A 26,653-nucleotide genomic window follows, 5' to 3' on the forward strand; every position below is an offset into this window, starting at 1 on the left:
GCTGCCACTGATGGAGATTCACCACATGTTCAACAGCCAATAGGAGGCTAGTTTAGCTGGCAGAGCTTGATGGAGCAACACCTCCGCAAAATTTAACCCCCACCATTCCCCCAGTCTGGTACGTGGGTGTTTTTGATTGCTCTTTTAATCTCTTAAGAGTTTCTGAGCACTCTTATTTTTACCCTTCTGGGATCATTGTAACTCTTTTTATGCAGCTGTACCTTTTGCTCTAATGTTGTATTTTCTCTGATTTGATGTTTTATTGTGTAATTCAATTTGTGTTTAAAATTTTCCTGACTTGAAGGTTTTGTATGTCTTCTAGAGGACTTGGTTCACTGACAACAAATATGTGTAAATAATAAATACATCCACAAATTCCTTTTTTATTATTATTCAAGCATGAAATGAAACAAATCCATGCAGGGAACACCATAAAATGCAGCAAATTCCCGCAAATTCACAGAAATTCAGTGACACAATGTTTTTCTGCTTTGCTGCTGTATATTTCCCATTCCAAATATCTGCCAGGTGGTTGATTTGCAGAAATTCAGAATTGTGAATTATGATTTAAATGGCTGTCTCCCATCCACCCCCAGCAAAATACATCAAGGGAACGTGTTCAAAAATAAAATTATCCATGCCAGGGAAACTGGCAAAGGGCCTTCTCAGCAGTGGCACCTTCCCTGTGGAATGCCCTCCCATCAAATGTCAAAGAGATAAATAACTATACAACTTGTAGAAGACACCTGAAGGCAGCCCTGTATTGGGAAGCTGTATGATGTTTGATGTTTTATTGTGTTTTTATATGTGCTGGAAGCCACCCAGAGTGGCTGGGGCAACCCAGCCAGATGGGTGGGGTATAAATAATTAAATTATTATTATTATTATTATTATTATTATTATTATGCCATGCACAATGCAACATTACCACTTACTTACCTTTTCCCTAAACTAAAAAATCCCAACCTTTACTCATCCCTTTGATCATTTCAGTGGCTCATTTCTTATTCTTATCCTCTTGGTTATTTTGGTTGACCTATTTACTATTATTTTACTTTATTTATCACAGTATTTCTAAACTACCAACTCATTCAAAAAATATCATGGTAGTGTACATTAAATATCATGGCGGTGTACAGTAAAACAATTAAAACATTGTGAAATTATAAAATCATAAAATACAGAACAAATTACCAACACTGAATCATATTAATTCTCTAAAAACATGCTCTGCACATGGCAAAATTATTATAAGAATATTTCTAATCCATCAGCTCTCTCATTACCAGAAGTTCATCTCCCCCGTACAATTTTGGCTTGGGGAAATTGTCTTATGAATGCCTGATGTTAAGATTGTAAGATACTATTTGGAGCAAGGTTTGAGAAGCAAAGCTGAGCCAGAAGCAGTGAATCCTGATCCCACAAAATGCTGGGAAATTCACTTGATCCTTTCCTGAGAGAAAAGTTACAGGAAAACACCACCACATTCAGAACGGTCTTGTGAATCAGTCTTTGGGTTTGGAGGGTGAACTGAATGTGAGGTAAAGAGCTTCTCCCAAAATATTCCCTATAATGGAGGACTTTGCCCTTCTTAAGGTGGCATCCGAACAAGGAAATTCTGAGGGATAACAGGATTGACCTTAATGGCATGCCAAGACAGAGGTGAATGCCCTGGGAATGGACATTTGAGAAGTACTAATACATACCAGTACAGCCAAAAGCCGTTTTCACACTGCCAAATTAGGAAGAGTCATCAAATTCAGGTTGGTGCATGGAAAAGCTTTGTGGAGCAGGCGCCTCTTGCCTCCTTCACCCTGGCAGTCAAAATACCAAGGGAAAAGACTTGGGCCAGATCATAAAGTTTCATTTAAACACACGGGCTAAGAATCTGGCACGGAGGCCAAGGGCAAGGGGTTGTTGCCATAAAGCAAAATCCATGAGGAGGAAGTGTAGGCTGAACAAATACCTGGGGCTCTAAAAAAGTCCGCACACCCACCCTGTGCCAACGTTCTCCCATCTGTTTAATAGGTCCAAAGTGAAACGAAAAGCCAAGGTAGCCCAAAGGATAATAGGGAGGGGTCTTGTTCGAGCAAGGGCAGGCGAGTAGGTTGATGGGGAGTCCTTTCCAAGTCTTGCACAAAGTCTCCGAACAGGGAAGCCAAGAAAGCTTTTAGGGTTTCTGGCAAATCTAGTTCTGGTGGCTTGGCCCGAGGCTGTTGCTCCCTCCCTCTGGCACTCTGGGATTCCCAACCTGTTTCTCTTTGACGTCATGGGGTTGAAAGTCGGCACCAGAGACGAGGTACCAGCTTCAGGAGACCGCGCCAACCCCGCCCGCTTGAACTTGCTAAAACGGGACTCTGTGGTAAGCTGCCTTTTATAGAACTATAAAACCCAAAAGTTCATGTTCAAGGACTCGTGCCAGTTCAGTTGGAAAAGGGGCCAGGCTTGGCCACTGGCACCATCCTCGCCGCCGATGCTACCGCCTGACTGTGTGGGTCTGTTGATTTCTTGTAACTTCCTTCGAGAGGGAGCTGAAGGCAAAGCAAAGTGGCTTGTTTCTGAGCATGTCCACACATTGCGTTTAAAACAGATTGACACTCATTTAGCTGCTACCACTGGAGCCAACTCCAGGAAGCTGGCCCACAATAATATATTTGTGGGGCTGGGCCCCTGCAAAGCCAACGGGCAAAGTTGAAGCCCTTTGTTGCAGGCACCCACAATCTTCAGCAGACTGCCAAACAAGGACAGCTTCTTCTCAGGAGACGAGAGATCTCAAGCAGACAATTTGCAGATTTCATATCAAAACAACGGCTACTTTCCAGGGAGTCCTCAAAAGAAATAGAACTGGTTTCAAACCAATTCGAAGGTTTGCATGTAGTTGTGCCCACAGAAAACACCCTGCGCTCAGAAGAATGGAGATGACGAATGGACTGCATTAAGGTTCATGACTCTCAGGATACCTAACAACTGAGGAGTCCATTTCATAAGTCCGTCTCAGGATGCTTGTCATTTCCAGTCAGTCGTGGTTTTCATATTTGTATCCTCCTGGAAGCATTCAAATAAACAGCATGTTAGTAGCAGATGAGTGGTGGTTGCCTGTTTCTTGGGCTAAAGGAGTGGCAGCTTCTTCTGATACTCTCCTCCCCTCTATTTTCCCTGAAGGTGAACAAGAAGTAATTAGGTATTTGAATTATTATTTTTTCCTATCGCCATCATCATGTGCAATATAAAGCGCCTTGCGCCATTTGGCAACTTTACCACACATGGTGTAAGCTACTTGCGTGTGGATCAGGTAAGCCTCTTACCACCACAAACAGCATAACCACCCACTTTAAATGGTGGGCATGAATGCCTCAGCATCAACCACTTTATAGTGGCCATTTGGTGTCTAGGACATCTTGACTACCCCTGGATAAATGATGCTGAACAGCCAGAAAACTGTCCCATTGTTAACGGGAAAAGCAGGTGGCTATGTTGCAAACTTTGAACCTCAGGGTACATGGAAAAAGAGATGTGGTAATGATGTTTCATAGCACATAGCCTGAACATCATTGTAAATAATGTTGAGAGGTTTTATAATATTAATAATATTAATAATAATAATTTATTTTTACTCTGCACATTTGGCTGTGTTTCCCCAGCACATATAAAAACAATAGTATCAAGTGGTATGTGCAGTGCTATTTTCTAGAAAAATAGGTACTGGTACTCACCATGAGGGATGCGGGTGGCGCTGTGGGTTAAACCACAGAGCCTAGGACTTGCTGATCAAAATGTCGGTGGTTCGAATCCCTGCGAGGGGGTGAGCTCCCATTGCTCTGTCCCTGCTCCTGCCAACCTAGCAGTTCGAAAGCACCTCAAAGTGCAAGTAGATAAATAGGTACCACTCCAGCGGGAAGGTAAATGGCGTTTTCGTGCACTGCTCTGGTTCGCTAGAAGCAGCTTCATCATGCTGGCCACATGACCCAGAAGCTGTATGCCGGCTCCCTCAGCCAGTAAAGCGAGATGAGCACCGCAACCCCAGAGTCGGCCACGACTGGACCTAATGGTCAGGGGTCCCTTTACCTTTACCTTTACCCAAAATGAAGCTGTAACAGTAAGTGCCACAGTTTTTAACATAAAAAAGAGGTGCTGGTACTGCGTACCCATGTGTACCCCCTTAAAAAAGCACTGGGTATGTGATATAACAACAGTAATGGGGAGCCTGTAGCCCTCTAGATGTTGCTGGACTACAACTCCCATCATTCCTGACCATCGGCCATGTTGGCTGGAACTGATGGGAATTGGAGTCCAACAACCTCTGCAGGCATGTGGGTTCCCTATCCTTGTATGAGAATAACCCCTAAATGTATGTCATGTCTTAGGAGAGAAGGTAAGACTGTGGTGTTTGTTTATTTGTTCCACCTCACCCCAAATGCTCCCTGTTTTAAGCAGAGGATCTAGCTGATATAATGGGAAAAGCTTTTAAAAATTAAGTATCCGGGGGCAGAAATTATTATAAACTGAAATCAAGCCACAAATTTACACCCACAGCAGCCAAGTGGTCCAACCTCAAATACAGTGTGGACAACTTGCTCAGCTGAACCTATACACAGAGAGCCCAGACATACATGTGCACACACTGTACAGAAATAATTGCATGCGATTTCTGGGAACAGGCCGTCCCAATGCACACGATTATCAGGCTCAGTTAATAAAGCGCACACTTGTAATGCCGGGCTCCATGTCAAGAACAACATGAAATAACACTGCACCCACCCACTAAGAACACCGAATGTGTCACAATCATCTGTGTCATGCTTTTAAAAATATCTCCACCAATGGGGCCCTTAAAAAAGAAAATTGACGGAGAGAAGAGAGAGAGGAATAATTACGGTGTTTTGTAAATATCCGACTCTGCCAGGTGGAAAATGTTTGCATCAGAGGAAAGGATGCCAGGGGAAGCTTGTTCCTTTTGTGCCGCAAAGGGGGTGGTGGGATGGGGGAACTCGATTTGCAATTACATGAGCCTTCCTGAGAGGCGTGGTCCATGGCAGAAGGAGAGGTCTCACCCTTCGAAAACCACAGAGACAGAACCTAAGGGAGGTGACTTTCTTGGCTGGTGGAAATCTACAAAACAGGGGCAGCCTGGAGCAGAGATTTTTTCTTTTTTTATGGGAGTGAAGGGATTAGAGACTAATTGAAAGGTTAGGGAAGGATTTGGTCCTCCGAAAGGTTTCCGCTTTTTGTTCTCCCGTTTGTGCCCAGAGGTGTGTAGCACATTTTGGCAGCACAACCTGAAACTTAATGCAGGGATTTAGAGCCCAATCTAAATCTGGATCCGAGTTTCTCAGCGTGGCGTACAGGAAGTGGGTGGTTTCTTTTTTTAAAAGGAGGCTGTCAGCGACGCTTGCTGTGCCTCTGACTGGGGAGAGACTTGGACAGAATGCCTGCTAGAACAGACACCATGCCTAATTGCTCCTTCTGCCTTGGGGCCTCCCCCCCCCCCACTCCACTTTCCATCCACCTCCACTGCTTCTTTCTGATAAATGCAGGGTGTGTTCCCCACTCTGCCACACTGCTGCCGGATGACTTCTGGAACAATCACTGGAAAATCCCACACTGCTGTAGAGCTTGCAACTTCCCCAGTGGCAGCTCAGTGCTAAATCAGATTTACAGACCAGAACCATGTGGCTGGAAAAACATACATACATACATGCGTAATTTTATTTGTACAGTCATACCTCGGGTTACAGCCGCTTCAGGTTGCGTATTTTTGGGTTGCGGACCACCGAAACCCAGAAGTACCAGAACAGGTTACTTCCGGGTTTCAGCGGTCGCGCATGCACAGAAGCGCTAAATCACGCTTTGCACATGCACAGAAGCACTGAATCACACAGATCACGTTCACAACCCGAGCGTCCACTGTATGCCAACTTTCCACAGTTCAAACCATGCTCAAGGCAGCTTTCAACATGAAGAAAAATATATACAGTCCCTTCCAAGTGTCCCTATTTTCCAGGGACAGTCCCAGATTTACAGAAGCCATCCCAGTTTTTGATTTGATCCGGGAATGTCCTGTTTTTCCTTAAGATGTCCCTGTTTTCACTGGAGAAATGTTGGAGGGTATGGAGTTATACGAATGCTGAGCCAAGGAGATAAGTACAACCTTTAGAAGACATCTAAAATCAGCCCTGTGTAGGGAAGCTTTAAAATGTTTCATGTTTTAAGATATGGGACAACCCATTCTGATGGGTGGGATATAAATATAAGTAGTAGTAATAGTAATGAATTGTTACTGTTGTTTAGTCGTTTAGTCATGTCCAACTTTTCGTCCCTATTTTCATCAGAGAAATGTTGGAGGATATGCCCTACTCACCAGCTGCGCATACCTTTGGAGGGTCTCCTCCACTGCAGCCAGTGCCATTAGAATCTGGGACTGATAGTCCCAAGTCACTGGCAAGAAAAGATACTGTACTTTTCCATGTATTAGACAAGAGGGATTTTTATTAAAAAACTATGTTAGAAATGTTATGTTATACACAGATAGTGCACAGGGGGGACGTGTGATTGATTGGTGCCGGGGCTTGGCTGGAAATTGTCAGCGGCTATTTGGGGTGTTATTGGTGGACGCATCAAGGGCTGGTGCTGATTGGCTGTCGCTGTGGCAGTAGGGCGGGGGATTGGCGGCTTCTGCTGGTGCTGGGACAGACGGTAGGTGGCTTTTGCAACACGTGCGAGCGGCAGCGTAGGTGAGGCGGCTGAGTGATTTTGGACAATCCCCCCTTAAAAAAAAACTTGACAACTATGGGGCACCCTCCCCCAAAAAAGCTCAACAACTCAGGCAATCTCACCCCCATTTTCCTAATTTTGCGTCCCTGAAAATATGCTCACTATCTCCTGCACCGCTTTCCCCCAGTTCTGCCCCATGTTTCTGGGTCTGGGGGCAGGGCCACAGGGCAGCAGGCAATGTTGCTTTGCAAGCACCCTTCAAGCTTCTTAAACACTTGGATCGAGCACCTGCAAAAAAACCTAAGCCTCTGTGAGTGTTCAAATGGCGCACCCAGAAAAGATGCAACTCCTTTAGCGCGAGCATCAGGTTGCTTGTTCACCCCGTAGTGATCTGTGCGCAAAGTGATGCAGCGAACTTAACGTCTGAGCAGGAAAGCAAACTTTCCTTTGACTTCCCGCCACTTAGTTTGGTTTTTTTAAAATGAAGCACATGGACAAAACCCAAGATTTGGGAGCACCCACAGAAAGTTGCATGGCAGACAGATGGATATATATTGTGCTGAGTGATAAGGAAGAGGAAAACCTATCCCATGCGCACACCGATACTGGAAATTAAAAATGGATGTACCCGCTGTGACTTGCCGGCTATGCACATGTGTCGATGCCAAACACATGGAGAGGGTGTAATTCAGTTTTTCCTAGCAATCTGGGATTGTACAGGCCTACCACATTCTTGGAGTTTAAGCTGTCCCAACTGTGTGATTGCTGTTTTATGGCCTTTTTCATTATTAACCTCTCTTTTTTATGGTTTAAAGTGAGTTTGGCACCAGTGGAAACAGCCGGGATGTGAATATCCTGGACAAATGAAGTCCTTACCTAATTTAGGCAAAAGTCAGAGAGCAAGCTTACCCACAGCTTGCATGCCCCAAATGTATCTTAATGCACGTGGAAAGCTGCAGACAACCTTTAAGAGCAATTTATACAGCAGGGCAAAGTATTCAGTCAGCAACAGTGCCGAATTTACATATAAGCTAAACAAGCTATAGCTTAGGGCCCCACTCTCTTGGGGGCCCCCAAAAAAATTAAAGGAAGAAAAAAACTGGATGTACATTTCCAAAATATAAGATAAAAAACAAAATTAAACCTACATAAAGTTAGAGCTTAATAATTATTTCACTATTAATATTGTTGTTGTTTAGTCGTTTAGTCGTGTCCGACTCTTCGTGACCCCATGGACCAGAGCAGCCCAGGCACTCCTGTCTTTCACTGCCTCCCGCAGATTGGTCAAACTCATGCTGGTAGCCTCAAGGACACTGTCCAACCATCTCGTCCTCAGTCGTCCCCTTCTCCTTGTGCCCTCAATTGTTCCCAGGGAGTCTTCTCTTCTCATGAGATGGTGAAAGTATTGGAGCCTCAGCTTCAGAATTTGTCCTTCCAGTGATCACTCAGGGCTGATTTCCTTAGGAATGGGTAGGTTTGATCTTCTTGCAGTCCATGGGACTCTTAAGAGTCTCCATCAGCACCATAATTCAAAAGCATCAATTCTTCGGCGATCAGCCTTCTTTATGATCCAGCTCTCACTTCCATACATCACTACTGGGAACACCATACTTCTTCTTAATTGCATTTCACTATTAATATACTTCTTCTTAATTGTATTTCAGTTCAACAATTACTTTGATAAAATTCATATTTTGTTATGTGCAAATGGCTTTAGATACCTATTAGGTCCATAAATTACCATATAGCATATATTCAATGCAAAAAACAGAGACAATTTGTTGTTGACAAAGGACAGCTAGACATATAAAGGGCCCCATTACCTTCAGTAGCTTAGGGCCTCATCAAACCTAAATCCAGCCCTGGTCAGCAGGCTGACGGTTGTTAAAAGGGGGGCCATTTTTCCTTCAGGATCTATCCACCATTTTGCCGCCTCAAGCCTAGGCCCACATTGCAGGGTCTGATGCTGTCAAAAAGCTGTCCATTTGACAATATAGAAACACAGAATTGAAGAGCTGGAATAAGCAGGAATATGCAGCTGTCCTATATGATAATAGAACCTGCGACCTTGGTGTTATCAGCACCTGCTCTAACCAGTTGCCTAAAAGTTGTTTCTTTTTGTTTTCCGATGTATTTCTTTTCAACTGAAAAAAATAAATGATGTGGCATGAACAAATTTTTATTCTGAATGTGTGGCCCAGAGAAAGAAGTTTGAGAACCACTGCTCTCACCAATACACCACATTACCTCTCCTAAGAAATGCCACCTGATTTGTGCAACTCTAAAGAAATGTTACAAAATTGGCATTTTACGGATTCAAGCTCACTCTGCAAAACATCCCTGTCTTTCCTTAATCACCGCCCACAGCATGTGAGTTGCCGTCAGCAACAATCTTTGTTTTGGTTTATATCTTAATTGGATTTCTTGATATATATATATAATTTCCCTCTCTCACTCTTCCTCTTTCTTTCTGTAAAATCCTGTTTTCACACCTGGTGCTTGGCTGGCATCTGCTGCAATTAGATTAGAAGTTTCTGGGAAGGTAATCAAAGTGGTAATTATCCTCTTCTGTGTTTCCTTGCTCTCTAAAAAGTAAGAAAACTTTCAAAAGGTTAAGACATTGAGACAGAATGTCACCCAGCTTCTTTGTTTTACACCCTGCTCCTGAATACGTCCAAACCCAGACATGGGGAACCCACTAAGTGCACCTCCATTTACTTTGACCATGGGGAAATTCTGTGCTTATGCAGAAGCACTCAGCAATAGCAGCAAATAGGAAGCACAGGACATTATGGGATATTATGTGGTATGCATAAGAGAACTGTAAAGAAGGGTGAAGCTGCCCATTTTGGTTTATCTCAGTTTCTTATTTTTCCAGTCTTGAGTTCAGTTCTCCACATTGGTTTGTGATTTTATTTTTTAAAAAAGGTCCTCATGAAAATTCACTAGCATTTTGCCTAGCATGTGAATTTTGCAAAGCCACCTTCCCTACAATAACTTTTGTATGTTAGTTTCATCAACACTTTGATTTTTATGTACACTATACCCTTGTAGGCGCATCTGCGTACACATAATGTGGCTGCAGAACCGCATTGCAAAATCTGGAGAAGTGCTGTATTTCGGTTCTTGTTTTGTTTAGAAAAATGTGAATTGGGTGAGTTTTCATCCTCACAGCGACCCTGTGAGGTAGGCTAGGCTTAGAGATACTGACTGGTTTTTAAAAAACAAAAGCCATCCAAGCCAATAATAATAATAATAATAATAATAATAATAATAATAATAATAATTTATTTTTACCCCACCCATTTTCCCAGCCACTCTGGGCGGCTTCCAAATGAATATTAAAAACAATACAGCATCAGACATTAAAAACTTCCCTAAACAGGGCCGCCTTCAGTTGTCTTTTAAAAGTAAAAGTAAAATGCCTATCACTGCAGATTTCATAAATTAATTTTGCATTACATGAGGAAATGCTTTATTGCGTCTGTCCAAAACCTATTGTCCAAAACCTGTTGTCTCCCTGTTGAAATTAGTCTCGAAAGAAACATTCTGTTGTAACCAATAGGAGAGGTTGCGGTGCTTGGGATGTGCACAAGACAGTTTCTCAGGTTTTGCAAATGTGCCCGACCGTGATCCCTGCTATAGATCACTGTGGCTATTCTCTTGCAATGAGACTTAAGCAAGCATTCCTGAGAGATTACCTTGCATCTTGCATCGCAGGGGGTTGGGCTAGATGTGGGGTCCCTTCCCCAGCTCTACAATTCTATGATCTTCCTCACTGCTGTATGGCATACATAGAAATAAAGCGCACACATAGAAAGCACCCTGTGTAGAAAGTGTGCTTGGTCCTAAGTGCCTGTAGGATATTATTATTATTATTATTATTATTATTATTATTATTATTATTATTATTAAATTTTATTTATACCCTGCCCTCCCTAGCCAAGGCCAGGCTCAGGGTGGTATAAAAACAATTGATTGAAATACAACTTAAAAACAAGATTAAAATACAACATTAAAATGCAGAAGAAGAAGAGGAGGAGTTTGGATTTGATATCCCGCTTTATCACTATCCGAAGGAGTCTCAAAGCGGCTAACATTCTCCTTTCCCTTCCTCCCCCACAACAAACACTCTGTGAGGTGAGTGGGGCTGAGAGACTTCAGAGAAGTGTGACTAGCCCAAGGTTACCCAGCAGCTGCATGTGGAGGAGCGGGAACGCGAACCCGGTTCACCAGATTACGAGTCCACCACTCTTAACCACTACACCACACTGGCTCTCTGAAGCCTCATTTCAATAGGAACTCAAATAAAAAACTTTTTGGGGGATGAAAACGTCAAGTCTTCCCCAAGGCCAACTATCCAGACTGGTACTACATGGGCCAGAAAAAAGCCAGGGAACTCCCCAAATAGGAGTTCCATCACAGAAGGAGAAAGGAGAAAGGAAGAGGGGCAGGGGATCAAGTTGATTCCAAGCCAAAGGCCAGGCGGAACAACTCTGTCTTACAAGCCCTGCAGAAAGAAATCAGATCCTGCAGGGCCCTGGTCTCATGAGACAGAGCGTTCCACCAGGCTGGAGCCAGTGTTGAAAAGGCCCTGGATATGAAATAGGTCTAGAAAAACTCCCATCTCATAGTGCTGCCATCAGGGTATGCTTTATTGCGTCTGTAGCAGGCAATCGTCATCCAACCCATGTTCTGGATGAGAGAAAAAAAGGCAGGGTGGATCTTTGCTTTTTCTTCCACAAGGTGTGCCAGTTCCATCTCTCGTCTTGGGGTAAAGCCAACAGACTGCTCATAACTACTGAACAGGAAGTTAGAAACTGTGTTTAAGATATGCTGTGCTCGGTGAATTCAGACAGAATTAGAATGGCAAACACCAAGCGGGAGAGTGTGAAAAGTTCCGAACTGAAAGCAAAACAGCCTTCATGGAACAAGAACCAGTATTTCCTAAACAGAGTTTAGACACCTGAAATGCATTCACCTGAATTAGCTGGTTGTATATAAGGCATCTGCTTCTAAAATTAATTCATACAGCTGAAACCGACGGAAGAATCACAGCCACGTTCACTGCGAAGTGAAAAGACACAGAAGACATTCGGCAGTGACTCATTCTGGGGCCAAGACCTCACCATGCTTTCGCTCCAGAACCTATCTGCTGTGCCAGAGCTCAGCCCTGGAACATATTAAGCAATAATAAAGTGAATACCTGTCTGCATGTTCAAAGAGCCCTTTCCTTACCAGTGGAGAGAACAAACAGCCCAAGCACTTCTTATTTTAGAAATCACAGAATTTTAGAGTTGGAAGGAACTCCAAGGATCATCTATTCTAGTCCAGTGCAAAAAATCATACTTCATCCAGGAGCTTAGGATCAATTCTTACACACACACACACACACACACACACACACACACACTTTTATTAATTTTTTAACATATCAATTCCAACAGCCATACAACATAACTTCTCATCTTATACAATGTTTTAGACTTCCATCAACACCTCTGATGATTTTCTATTCTCAGTCACTTATTATGCATTTCTTAATTTCTATATTACACTTAATTATATTTAACTAATAGTTCTCCTCGTAGTCTTTCTTGCAATATTTCAAATAATTCACCTTACAAAACTTCTTGCAATCCTACTAGCGTAATCTGTTCATCACAATTGCTTTTCAAATAGTTTGTAAATTTTCTCTAGTCTTCTGAGAATCTCTGGTCCCGCAGGTTTCGAATCCTTCCTGTCAATTTATCCAACTCTGCATAGTCCATCAATTTCATCCTCCACTCTTCCTTCATCGGTAATTCCTCTTGTTTCCATTTTTGTGCCAATAATATTCTTGCCGCTGTCACTGTATATAAAAACAACTTACAATCCTGTCTGTTTATTTCATCTGGAGCTTAGGATCAATTCTACCCCGTCTTCATGGTTATCAATAAAAGGCATTTAATTGGAATCTAGGAAGCAGTCTATGTCGTTGTCCCATTTAGCTCAGTTGGTACATTACATTTTTCAGATGCTGGCGCGTGTTTGAACATAGATTATTAAAATGTCTGCACTGAATTTTCACATCCAGAAAGATGGAGGAGAAACTGATTCTGTTCACAAATTTCATGAAAAGCTGCCTAATTCACACTCCCGAACCACTAAGCAAGTCAAGAAGCAGACTGAAACATGGGTATCCTTTGAAATGCACACTTCTCCGAATTTTGTGGTGCAATTCTCCAACCTCTAAGTGTGTGTATTAGTGAAAACAGAGCACAAACGAAATTATATTAGGGACAATGGATTGCAGAAAGTTATATATGGGTTCAAATGGCTCACAAATTGCATATATTAGGGAAAATCCCCCCCACCTGTGCATATGGATACGTGTGCAGATTTTTTAAAAGAAAAAAATAACGAATTGATGCAGAAATGGGTTCAACTGAAGATCAGAAAAATAAGGAGCTCAGAGAATCCAAAACCAACAGATTCATTCATCTCCATACATACATTTACGCCTGCAAGCATGGGATGCACATGAGCCCTATGCACACTTTACTTCTGTGTAGAGGAAAGATAGATTCATTCAGGAGCAAGCAGGCCTGCACTCTTAGCCCTTCCTCCAACATCACATCTGTTTCCTTCAGCAACCACACATTGCACACGGCGGCCTGCAAAGCAATTCTACCACACAAGCACATGGCTCTGTGTGAGCCGGACAACTGCACAGCCAGAGCAGTCGCACATGCAAAACAGTCGTGCATGTGGAGCATGTAGGAAGGAGCACATTAAACTCTGAACCCCTGCCTCGCCATCCCTGTCGCCCTTGTGGAGGGCGACAATGTTCCTCTTGGCCAGCCTCTTTCTTCACTTTTTCTCCCACAACAGGAAGCTCACGCTCTGCAAATTGTGGCCTTGGCCTATCACTCAATGGCATCAGAGTTGCTGCTCCAGGACAAGAAAACAAAGAAAAATGAGCAGGTCCCTGAGAGGCTCAGCTGCAGCCATCTAATCCGGTATAACTTCCTGTTTTCTTTTGTAACTGGATGAGGAGAAACAGAGGAACAAATAATCTGAGCTTCTGACTTGCTGTTCTTGGCATTTGGCTTTCCTGACAAACCCAATTCAGCAGTGGTCAGAATACGTTCCCCGTTCCAGCCACAACCGCCGCTAGACCTGGTCAACATCAGACTTTAATGTATTTTGTTTATTACAAGGGAAGCTGTTACAAAGTGTACTATTTGGCTTCACCCAGCAAAAACACAACTCAGGGACATCCAAAGTGGCCAGCTTGAAATACTATTTAAAAACTATACGTGCACAGACAAACTAATTCCTGAAAAATGATGAGAAGAGCTGGGAAATCATGAGGGGATTGAGATGAACTATTTGGTTCTTTGGTTGCTGTCTGATGCCTCCCCTTGGATTTTATTGCAATAAAACAATTACCTGTTTCAATTCGACAGATAGTAATTACTTGTGGCACAGGAGACTGGCAGCTTTGTTTATTACAGTGGTACCTCGGGTTAAGTACTTAATTCGTTCCGGAGGTCCGTACTTAACCTGAAACTGTTCTTAACCTGAAGCACCACTTTAGCTAATGGGGCCTCCCGCTGCCACCGCACCGCCGAAGCATGATTTCTGTTCTCATCCTAAAGCAAAGTTCTTAACCTGAAGCACTATTTCTGGGTTAGCGGAGTCTGTAACCTGAAGTGTATGTAACCTGAAGCGTATGTAACCCGAGGTACCACTGTATACAGAACACAGGCTGGTGAAGCATTCTGTGCAATCTGCAAGCTTGCACCTCATCCTATAACAAGTATCATCTGACCTGTTACTATCTTTTCTTTCCTGGAACCAGAACCATCAAGATCTATGGCATGAAATTCTCTGGCCTTTGTTTCGTGGCCCTAGAGGTCAGAAATATTTGCAACTGCTGGAGATAAACAACTAAAACCACAAGGATCATCGTAATATTATGACTTTTGGCATTTCTTACTGTTTTTTTGTCATGACTGGTCTAACAGGCATTCAAAAAGCTCTGGTGATCAGATAATCTAAAATTATTGCAAATCCCAGAGCAAGGCTTAGCCAGAATCTGCAACGGCAGGAGTTGGATATTTGAGAACCAATTGCATCATCTTCCCCCCTCCCCACACACCTCTCAATCCATGCTACCATCCTTTAAGTACCATGATGACATTTCTTAATTAATTCCTCCAGGCTTCTTCCAATTTGGACTAAAATAAATAAGGAAATATGGCACACAGCTGAAATGAATTGGCCATATTGTCTTTGCATGTAAAATTTGATTATTTGTACAACTGAATGCATAACTGAATTTGACATTTCCATTTGTTTAAAAGCTCCAGAACACATTCCCTTCACTTTCGTTGGTGCTTTGCAACTTCCTCAGGGCACAGCCCAGTCAAAGGTAAGTACTCTGGAGTCCCACTGATTTTACTGGGACAAGCTGAACACATGCTTAAATCTTTCCTGTCGAAATGAATGGGACTTTAAAGTGCTTAACTTTGTGCCCATTGATTTGAGCCTGAGAGTTAAGCTGATGCTCAGAACGACATCTACGGGGACCTAAAAACATTCAACTTGGATGTCATATTGCATGACATAACCAAATCCGGCATAAACACTTGATATGGAGAGGCAGGAGAAAAGGGAACAACTCTACTGAGTTATTAAATAGAGACAGTTGAACCATGAATGCAGAAATAGTATTACCCATGCTTCAGTAAGAATAAGTATAGATTCTGAAATGTCAATTGCAAGCTCGCAGGGCAAGAAATATGCCACTTCTGCTTTCTTTTATTTATTTTTTAAAATAGGGTTTACAAAAAAAATAAAAATACAAAGATTATTGTCAAATATATATATATATTTTAATCCAGACTAAAACATTACTCTAAAGGCAAAAAAGAGAAAGGGAAGGAAGGAAGGAAGGAAGGAAGGAAGGAAGGAAGGAAGGAAGGAAGGGGAAGAGATAGAGAAAAATGAATACAAAAATATTTAAGAGAGAGAGAGAAAAAAGTTAAACTAAAGAACTTCTGATTCTTCATCTGTCTGCTTTATATAAAAATTATTCACTTTATCCACTCCAGTATAACACCTAATAAAGCCACTTTCTATATTCCATTATCTTCAATCCTCAAATCCAAATGTCATTATTTCTTTTTCTTTTTCACGCAAAAAGTCTGTGAGAGGTTTCCAATCTTTAGCAAATGTTAGCAGTAGCTTTTCTCTGATTAAACATGTTCATTTCACCATTTCTGCTAAGTCCATTCATTTTCTACTTTCTCTAAAGCACTCAGTATAGCACTAATCGCTTTAAAAAGGCAATCGTCGTAAATCCAAAAATTCAAATTACAGCTCATTCATTTAATATAAAGTTTGCTTCGGGTTTTTATTTTATAGCTAGTGTGTTTTATTCTTCCGCTCAAATATCATAGGATATTATATATTAGCATGTGTTTATTTTTACAAGATAAGCCTTTCCCCCTGAACCATATGCTACAGGGCAGGCTAACACATTGGGCTTGAAATGCAGCGTGAGTCTGAGCACACAGGCAAATGTCTCCGGTTCCCCAGAAGTGTAGCTGAGAACATCAGATCACTGCCTAGGGATGAACTTGTACTTTGCTACCCTGTATCAGCAAAGTCCTTTACTGTTGCCTGGCAGCCAGTTCCATCAACGACACAACATCCACAGCTTAATATTGTATGACGCTGTGGTTAAGGACTTCAAAGGAGACGGGATTATTGTCTAATTGGATTTCTGTTCCCAATTAGGAAAAAAGGGGGAAGTCGAATCCAAGGCTGACATGGAAAGCTTTAAACATCTGTAACAACTGCTGGATAATTTATGGAGTACCCATCACATAATTTGTAACCTGGAATCAGATGTTTGCCTAGAGGTGCATTGTGTGTCTACTTTTTCTTAAATGTGCATGCATTTGTTTTCTCAAAATAGTTTCCAAACAATCTTTAAGAGGGGGTGTGGAAACACCCCACAATGCTTCCCTCCATGCCCCAGTTAAAAACCATGCAATTAGAAGGATCAGCAATGGGAGGATTTGCGTTTCAAAACCAATCCCTACTCTCTTCCTGCTTCCAAATGAAAATTAGACATAGCAGCACATGTTTGACTTTAAGGAAGATGAAGGGGGGGGGTAATGACTCCCTCCCCCTTCCCTCCGCAGGTAGGTATCTTGGTTGAGAAGCCGCAGGAAAGCCCGATAGGCTTAAAATTGAAATCAAACCAAGATTTGAAACTAACAAGCAGTTTAAAGTAAGGATTTTGGTGTCGGCCACATGTTGCAAATCAGGGGGATCATGTGAGGCTAATTATTCCAGCCCAAGGGTTTGAATGAATGCTGAAGCATTTCCACATGATAGTCAAAGAGGTGGCTAACCCTGGAAGCGACTGGGGAATGTGTCTGTATTGGGGGCGAGGGGAGAGATCATGTGCCACTACGCATAGGAATACAGGATGCAGATACATCAGCAAGCAGTGTGCATGCATGGACACAGAAGGAAAAGCAGTAGCAAACGACAAGGCAGTGAGAATTAATCAAGGGCAGGTTTGTCACCAGGAAGCCTGAGGTAATAGTCTGGGGTGGGGGTTTTTCCTGCTGCACTAGCGAATAAAAAGGACTTTCCCTATAAAAGTACGGGCCTTGGGTCACATGCCAAAGGGGTAACTCCACAGTGCATGTAAATCAAATGTAAACAAACACTGCACTCCAACTCTAGATATTATCAGAACGTGGATGAGGGTGGGTGCACCACTCCAGATTTGTGAATGGTTTACTCCTTAGCCTTTTCTTCTTCTTGGGTCATAGTAGTGGTCCATCATTCAAGTCCAATGAGGCCTACTCATAACGCCTAGAGCTTCAAAAGTGGAAGGTATTCCTGCTCTCTGCAATCTCCTGAACACTAGACAGACAATTTAATGTCACACAATACATCAAGGCTGTTCTGAACCTGGAAAGAATCATAAAGGATCTTTGTACCCAGCCCCAGGGGTAGCTCAATACATTTTTCTGCCTGAGGCAAAAGACAAGATGGCTTATCTCCCACGTTTCCCCAAACAAAAGCCAATGAGACTGACAACTGAATGCTACAACTCCACCATATCTGAATGCCGCAGAATGTAGCACACACAACTTATCAGCCCCAAGCCCCTCAGAATCTGACACATGAGGCAGCTGCCTCACTCTACCTAATGATAGGACCGGAGTCACCCCATCTATTCCCCATTGCCCATTTCCTCCACCCTGATTTTTGACAGGGTTGTTATTCTCAAGAGCAATAGTCCTGGAAGAAGAAAAGGAACAGGTTCTCTCTCCCTCTCCTTTCTCTGTGAGCAGAAACTGTGAATCAGATTTACATAGCATTCATGTTTATCTTAAGGGCTACAGGCCTCATTGTTTAAATACATGATTTTAAAACTGATGTTTACATCCACTTACAAGCCATAGCACATATTTGCACTGACCGTTTCTGTACCCTTGGGGCTAAGCTATTGTTTTAATCAACTGCCGTATGAAGCCAACTTTCTTAAGAGTTATTCCCTATTTACCTTGATGTTTAACTGGCTAGGTACATTCTTGAGAAATCCATACAGAGAATGCCAACACTGAGCTAAACCCAGGTGGGTTTTTTTTCCATATTGGGATTATTTTTGCATTTGCAAATAAAAATCTAAGATTTGAAATTCCAAATTCTTAACTTTCCCCCCAAAATCAGATTGTAGTGAACTCATCAAGAATGGTGTTCACATTTTTCGTTCATAAATTACCCAGATATAGGGAGTCATGTAAACACATATAAACACAGGAAGCTGGCTAAAAATATGAGTTCACCTAATCCAAAAGTCTTCTAAGATATTAGGCATGAGCCCAGTTCTAGTGCCAGGCTACTTTGCATCCTAGGCAAGACTAACTACTTGCAGCCCCTATCCTAAATGCTAGCTTCATTTTAAAAAAAAAAGTCTAATAGAAATTATAAGATTCTTCAAAATATAAAATAAAAGTAAATTATTATCAGAAATTTATGATATATAACAAAAACTAATCTGTATAAAACTGTACCCCTCTGAAGTCTGCTCCCTGGATGACTGCTTAGTTAGCCTAATAATAGTCTTGCCCCTGCATGAATCTTTCCAGTACTTGCTACCTGAGATCCTTCTGGAGGTGTCAGGATTTAACTGGATCAGGATGAATGTCTACTATTTTATTCCTGCTCATTATATCTTGGCTACGAAGAGAATTCTGGACACTCGTTGAATAAATAGCAAATCTGCCAGTCCAACCTAGCTGAATGTGTTGCTGGACTCTTAACTCTCATCAGCCCCACCCATTTGATTAGGCCAATGACTAGGGAAGATGGGAGCTGCAGTCCAATATCCTCTGGTGGGCCACAGATTTTTCCAGAATAATAATAATTTATTATTTATACCCCGCCCATCTGGCTGGGTTTCCCCAGCCACTCTGGGAGGCTTCCAACAGAACACTAAAATACAATAACCTATTAAACATTAAAAGCTTTCCTAAACAGGGCTGCCTTCAGATGTCTTCTAAAAGTTTCGTAGTTATTTTTCTCTTTGACATCTGGTGGGAGGGCGTTCCACAGGGCGGGCACCACTACCGAGAAGGCCCTCTGCCTGGTTCCCTGTAACTTGGCTTCTCGTAGCGAGGGAACCGCCAGAAGGCCCTTGGAGCTGGACCTCAGTGTCCGGGCAGAACAATGGAGGTGGAGACGCTCCTTCAGGTATACTGAACCAAGGCCGTTTAGGGCTTTAAAGGTCAGCACCAACACTTTGAATTGTGCTCAGAATCCACTGATGTGGTGCTCATCTCCACTTTCAGGCTGAGGGTTCCGGCATTTGTCCACAGACACCTTTCAGGGTCATGTGGCCAGCATGACGAAGCCACTTCTGGCACAACAGAACACCGTGATGAGTACCAGAGCGCCAGAAACACCATTTACCTTCCTGCCACAGCAGTACCTATTTAATTACAGCATACACTGGTATGCTTTTGTGCTACTAGGTTGGCAGGAGCTGGGACAAAACGACAGGACAGCGGATTCGAACTACTGACCATACAATCAGCAAGCTCAAGAGGCTTGGTGGTTTAGAACACAGCTCCACCCGCACCCCACTGGGTGAGAAGTGTCATATGATGGAGAGAAGGGAATTTTAAAAAATACAGTGGTACCTCAGGTTAAGTACTTAATTCGTTTCGGAGATCTGTTCTTAACCTGAAACTATTCTTAACCTGAAGCACCACTTTAGCTAATGGGGCCTCCTGCTGCCGCCGTGCTGCTGGAGCCCGATTTCTGTTCTTATCCTGAAGCAAAGTTCTTAACCTGAAGCACTATTTCTGGGTTAGTGGAGTCTGTAACCTGAAGCATATGTAACCTGAAGCATATGTAACCCGAGGTACCACTGTAAAAACTTTTGACTGAATGAGTCAATAGAGAATACACTGTTGAGGAGAATCAAGCAATAACTGAAGACTCGTCCACACTTCTGCGTGTCCCATGCCTAGCTAGCACGGGTCTAAGCTGTTTTCAGCTTGTTCCACCAGTTTCTCAGGGAAATCTCAGCCCTTAGCACTAAATTGGAGCAAATGTTAATCTGCAGAATACCCAACAGACATTTGCTCTGAGTCATTGCTAAAGAGTGGCTCTTCCTGCAGGGGGGAAGCGGCGCTCCAAGTGGAAATCTGAATGAACCCTCAGCTGATTTCAATCAAACTTTCTTGGGAGTATTTGTAGAGCTTGTGCACATTCCAAGAGGGAGAGGCAAAACCGTAACAAAGAATAGATTGGATAGTGGTGAAAATGAAGCAAAGTGTGATCAGGGGAACGCAGGGTGTTGTTTGTTTGTTTGTTTGTTTGTTTAAGCCTTAACATAATTTATGAATCAGTGCCTTAGGAGTAAGACTGTATACCAAGCTTTCCCAAAGGGAGTGTTAGCGACAAATTCATTCCACCAGCATTGCTCTGGCACTCAGAATGCCTGGCAAGGGAGAGACTGTGAGCCACATCCTTCCAACAAGGCTACAGATCGGATTATGCTGGCATAATTTCCCCTCCTTGGCATGCCTCCTGAAACCTCTTCAGGGATCTCCTGTTGCGGTGACAAACACATGCACACGCCCTGGTACAGTCTGGGACTGCAAAGCTCCATCTGCTTGTTAGATCAATTTTGGTTAGCTTCAATTTGCATGCGCAACACTCTGGAGTGGCTGCCCCCGACTGCCGATGTCACAGGGTGTCTGGCACGGTGTGGGGCAACCACATGTTTATGGCATGGGTTATGATGATTAGCTGCAACAAGTGAGGGAGTCCCAACGTTTTCCATCCACAGTACTGAAGCCTGCTCAGTGGCAGCTATTTATAGTCACCACAAGTAACTCCCATTTCAGCTGAATGACGGACCAGCTCCTCAGCACTGTAAGTATATTTAAATAGCAAAGGAGACACTGGTGTTACAGTGGCCAATTCCAGACATTAAAAGCAGCAGCAACAAAATAAGTCCCCCTTAAAAATGTTGCTTAAATGTGACGGGATTTGAAGAACTTAATTTTAAGGCAACTGCATTCTTCTAGTTTCTTATGTCTGCTGTTTTCTGAGCCTTTTTTTGGATTCTCCAAAGTCACACTTTGGAAAACTTCTCTACCACCCAATGCAGAGAGAGAGGGCTTTAGACTTTTGTACTCTTGCAAAAGATAAAGCTGGAACGTTCATTGGTCACAGCAAATTTCTCCATCTGAGGCTTTAGAAAATTCCAACGTTTGAAGTCAGATGATGAGTCAAGTCAAATGGCAAAGAGCTCATGATTAAAACCTGCTGGTGTGAACTGCTAGGATTTTTAACTGCAAGCCCCATTGAAATGGATGGGATTTGCAGTTGTGCTGATCTGAACACAGACCACGCATTCTGTGCTCCTATGCGTCTTAACAAGGTCACACAGGAAACTTTTCCTTGTGGGTTGTGCCATTATAATAATAAAGGTGTCAGCGTTTGCGGGGAGTGTATGGCTCCATTCTGCTGCCCGATTTGGGTCATGGCTGCTTGTCTCACAAAACGGAGTCCATATTCATTTGGGAATATTGTGCTGTAACATAGCTGCCAACCGTCCCTTATTTGGCAGGAAACTCCCTTATCCCAGCATAGTGTCCCGCTGCTGTCCCTTATTGATGATGTCCCTTAAATTTCCCAGGTTTCAAAGGCAGCAGCTCCTCTCCCTCCCTCCCTGCCGGCCAGGGAGGAGGGAGGCTCCAACTGTGTTGCTTGGCTGCATTGCTCACCCAATAAGGAGTCTAAAAACAACGGGGGTGGAGCTTGCATGCCTTGTGCCAATCAAATCGGCTGCATTGCCTGGGGACTCACCTTTGCTCAGCGCTTCCCAGCGGAGAGGTGACGGTGGTTTTCCTTGCTGCATCCCCTTTGCCAGGTTGCTGTGCTGTGGGAACCACCGCTTGAGGCTTCGTTTGGCTGCTGGCTGGGCTTTCTGCCTTTGGCTCAGAGGAGCTCAGAAGTTGAACATACCTGTGCTCTGAAAATCCCTTATTTTGGCTGCTGATCCCTTATTTTCAAGGCTGCTGGTCCCTTATTTTCAAATCTGTAAGTTGACAACTATATGCTGTAATGCTCTATGATCCATGCCCAGTTTTGTGCAAAGTTTTGGGCAGGGGTTGGCAGGGGGAAGAAACAAGAGTAAAGGCCCAACTAGAACTGGTGGGGTAGGTTTGGCAATGACCAAATAGGATTGCATCACAATGCGCATCATACTGAAGGTGGTCTCCTTTAAAGGGGTAGACACACTTCTTCTTTTTATAACAGTTTATTAATTTTCCAAAAATAACAGAAATAAAAACAACAATACAAAATCAAAACAAAACAAAATAAATTGACTTCCCCCTAGTCCCTTCCTTGGTTCAATTATTTGTCAACATACCACATGCCCATTGTTAAATTTAAAAACCCTTTTGAATTACCTATTATCCATTCATAATAAAATTAAAACCCTGCTAATGTATTAACCTGTGTCCAATTCTTCTGTATATATGCAATAAACATCTTCCATTCTTCCTTAAATTCGTTGTCGTCTCTTCCTCTTAATTTCAAGGGGCAGACACATTTCTAAGCAGTGGAAATGTTTCGTTCTTCTTGAGATCCACCACAGCCCCCCATCTCCTGAAAAATTACCAAAATGAGGAACCCATTCCACAGGGGCAAAATGATATTTTAATGGTGGCATTGTTTCTGGACTGTACCACCTCAGACCACAGGTAACACAAGGGCAGGGTTTGTATGTTTGGGTATTTCCCATATATATGTAACAATAATTCACATTAGTATGAGCATTATTGGGATTATGGTCACTGGCTTGGTAAATGCAACTTGAAGCCCCCATTAAAGTTCTTAAATGAAGCTAAATATTTATGGTGGCCTTTCCTCTCTGCTAGGACAAATGAGTTTTTATTGGAGGTAGGAAGGAATCCTTAGCAACAATATAATGAATAATGGCAATCTGGCGGAGAGGTAGCACAAAAGCGCTTAATACTGTGAATTACTTTAAATAGCATTTTTATTAGATTTTTCTCTGTGCTATTGCCTCCAATTTAAATCATCCTCGGAGAAACGCGGGGAGGGGAAAGGTGATGAAAGGACCCGGGGAGCATTCTCTGCTCGGCTACAAACAGCACACTTGTGCCCTGTGGTCAATTTTTGCATTTTGGCTAGACATCTCGTGCCCAGGCCTGTTGAAGCTTAGCCTGTTCAGAGAAGTTGGAATCCCCAGTTGTTCCACAGAAAGAATCTTTTGCACAAGAGAAGCATACCTGGGATGAAAACAGGTTTACCCAGCTGTGTGAGTAGGACACAAAGCGTTTCCATCCGTGCAAACGATTAGACACAAAATATGGAACCTCCTCCACTGACATAGCTTTTGTTTTTATTTCGTTTGCTATTCTCTGGAAGGCTTATCTAGTCCTCTCGAGGGGGGAACCCATGTACGTAACATGTAGGGCATATATTCTGTCAACCGTGCAGTTTATTCAATTAACAGATTATGACACATCCTGGCCATTAACACATACAGTGGTACCTTGGGTTACAGACACTTCAGGTTACAGACTCCGCTAACCCAGAAATAGTACTTCAGGTTAAGAACTTTACTTCAGGATGAGAACAGAAATCGTGCTCCGGCAGCAGGAAGCCCCATTAGCTAAAGTGGTACCTCAGGTTAAGAACAGTTTCAGGTTAAGAACGGACCTCCAGAACGAATTAAGTTCTTAACCCGAGTTACCACTGTATCTGAATCATTCTGAAGACCACTGGCTTTATAGAAACACAAACCATTTGAAACATGCTTTTACTGAGTTCCACACTTACGAAGTTTTGGGAGAAATAGGCTTGCCATATGTCTGGAAAATTCCTGACTTATCCTGGTTTTGGGGTATAAAAATGGGGGGGGGGGGTTTGCCGAATTGGCAAAATGTCAGGGAAAGCCCAGATGTATGACAGCAGAAACAGCTCAAAAAGCTTAAAATCACTATTTCTGGGTTAGGTTTCCCCCAAAAAAGATCAACAATCTGGGTAGGGGAACTTTGTGGGTGTCAGGAATTGTACTTTTTGAAATATGGCAATCCTCAGCAGAAAGTGCTAGAATATAAAAATAAGCCCAGACCCTCCAAGTGTTCCTATTTTCCAGGGATGTCCCTGATTTAGAGAAGCCATCCCAGTTTCTGATTTTATCCCAGAATGTCCCACTTTTCATTAGGATGTCCCTAATTTCATCAGAGAAATGTTGGAGGGTATGGAGTTATCCAACCTCCGAGCCATCTGAAGGCAATCCCTGTATAGGGAAGTTTTTTCTTAATGTTTAATGTTTTATTATGTTTTTATATATGTTGGAAGCTGCCCAGAGTGGCTGGGGCTGGGGTATAAATAGTAAAATTATCATTATGGAATGGGACATCCATATTTTCATCAGAAAAAATGTTGGAGGGTATGCAAACCACTATGGAAAAAAAATAAGATTTTCAGTGGTGATTATGCCATATACCCTTTGTATGGGAAATGGCAACAGGACAGCGAAAATGGATTCTATGTGCCCTAATGGTGGCCAGGATACAGTACTGATGAACTGGAAGAATAGAGATATGATTTCCCTTAATCAATGGCTTGGCAACATGACAACATTGGCAACATATGAACAGACATCTTATAGACACAGACTTTCTTTGGATAAATACAATGATATTTGGAATGAGTTTACACGGAATATATTATGCTATTGACAATTAACTTTAGGTTTAGTCAGGGCTAGAGAACTTTTTCTAAGTCATTCTTTAGCCTCAGAGCTTGGAAGTGGTTGGGATGAAGATGGCTTTTCCTTATCCCTTACAGTGGTACCTCGGGTTACATATGCTTCAGGTTACATATGCTTCAGGTTACAGACTCCGTTAACCCAGAAATATTGCTTCAGGTTAAGAACTTTGCTTCAGGATGAGAACAGAAATTGTGCTCCGGCGGCGCGGCAGCACCAGGAGGCCCCATTAGCTAAAGTGGTGCTTCAGGTTAAGAACAATTTCAGGTTAAGAACGGACCTCTAGAACTAATTAAGTACTTAACCTGAGGTACCACTGTACTCATATTGACTTTCATTCCACCTTGGTCTGCTAACACAGTACAAAACATGGCTGCATCAGGGAAGAAGGTGGAAGAACCAGACCGGGGGGGGGGGGCAGTTTGTAAAGACAGCAGCTGCCAAGTCCCTCTGGTGCTGAATTCAACTTTTCTTTAAAATGTCATTTTCTGCACCCCATTATGAAGGGAGTGCTGAATTTCCACGGAACTCCTGCAGCACTACTGAAAAACATCTGCAGCCACGAAGGAGGCAAGAAACACCCTCCTTTTCCTGCATTTCTCCTAAACTTCATCTCCTGCTGCCATTGTGTCAGCATCAATAATGAAAGACAAAACTGGACGGCCCCATTTCTCGCAGTGTTTCCTTGACCTAATGATGAAATGTCTTTTTACCTTGTAGATAAGCATATGAAAGACATCCTCTCCTGATGGTGAACTTTAACATTTGTTCTCCTTTTTGGGAGGGTGAGTGTTTGTGATTGTATTGAAAGACATGTTTTAACAATTGTGTTATTTCTTCTTTTTTCAGCTACACACACACACACACACACCGCCCATCGCTTATTCAGTGAGTTACTAATATCCTGATTGGAACCAGACTTGCTAGAATTATGAGTCAAAATTGGAACGGCAACTGCTGTGCAGAGGATGTAAAGGGAATAAAATGAATGGTGCATTAACCTCCAGCCACTGAATATTAATCAGCATTTCACAAAAAAGAAAATACAGAAGCTGCCACACTAAATATTTTTAGCGCTTATTGACAGTCTTGATTTCCTCCATCGCACTCTCACTCTCGCTCTCTGTCTCCCTCTCAGTTGTTTTGGCTTCCAATCTAAATTCTAAAGAAAGTACATGTGAAAACTTACTTTTTTATTGGGGAGGCGATTTATCCATTTCTTAAAAATACTGCACAGTCTTAGGGAGTTGTGTCGTGCAAATGCTTTGTACCAATCAAAACTCCATATCCCTCAACCAGAGACGTTCCAAGCCCCAAGGTAAACAGAAATCCAAACTGGAATATGGAAAAGCCCTCGGAAATAAATGAATGCACATAGTGACTTGTTCAAAAATAAACTTCCCAGGTACTTAAAAGTTTTTTTAAAAAAAAATGTGCTCCACATTTTGCAAATATTAATTAAATGTAGTTATGACACACTTAGTTTTTTAATGCGGATCTCTTGAAAGCATCTGGAAGAAGCATAGATGGCTAAAAAAACACCTGATCAGCAACATATTCTCGATTTATTGCATTTTCACGCAATGAATGACTCCC

General features: G+C 42.6%; 1 long non-coding RNA gene across 1 annotated transcript in view; it reads right to left on the reverse strand.

Annotated features, from left to right (window-relative positions):
• Positions 1-363: 363 nt before the first annotated feature.
• Positions 364-26,653, reverse strand: part of LOC144326713 (uncharacterized) — a 43,965-nt gene continuing 17,675 nt past the window's right edge. The window contains exon 2 of the long non-coding RNA XR_013391691.1: positions 364-3,045. This is a non-coding gene — a long non-coding RNA (uncharacterized LOC144326713). The remainder of the gene's footprint in view (positions 3,046-26,653) is intronic.

The sequence above is a fragment of the Podarcis muralis genome, chromosome 2 (genome assembly GCF_964188315.1).
Source record: "Podarcis muralis chromosome 2, rPodMur119.hap1.1, whole genome shotgun sequence".
In the NCBI taxonomy this organism is placed as follows: Eukaryota; Metazoa; Chordata; class Lepidosauria; order Squamata; family Lacertidae; genus Podarcis; species Podarcis muralis.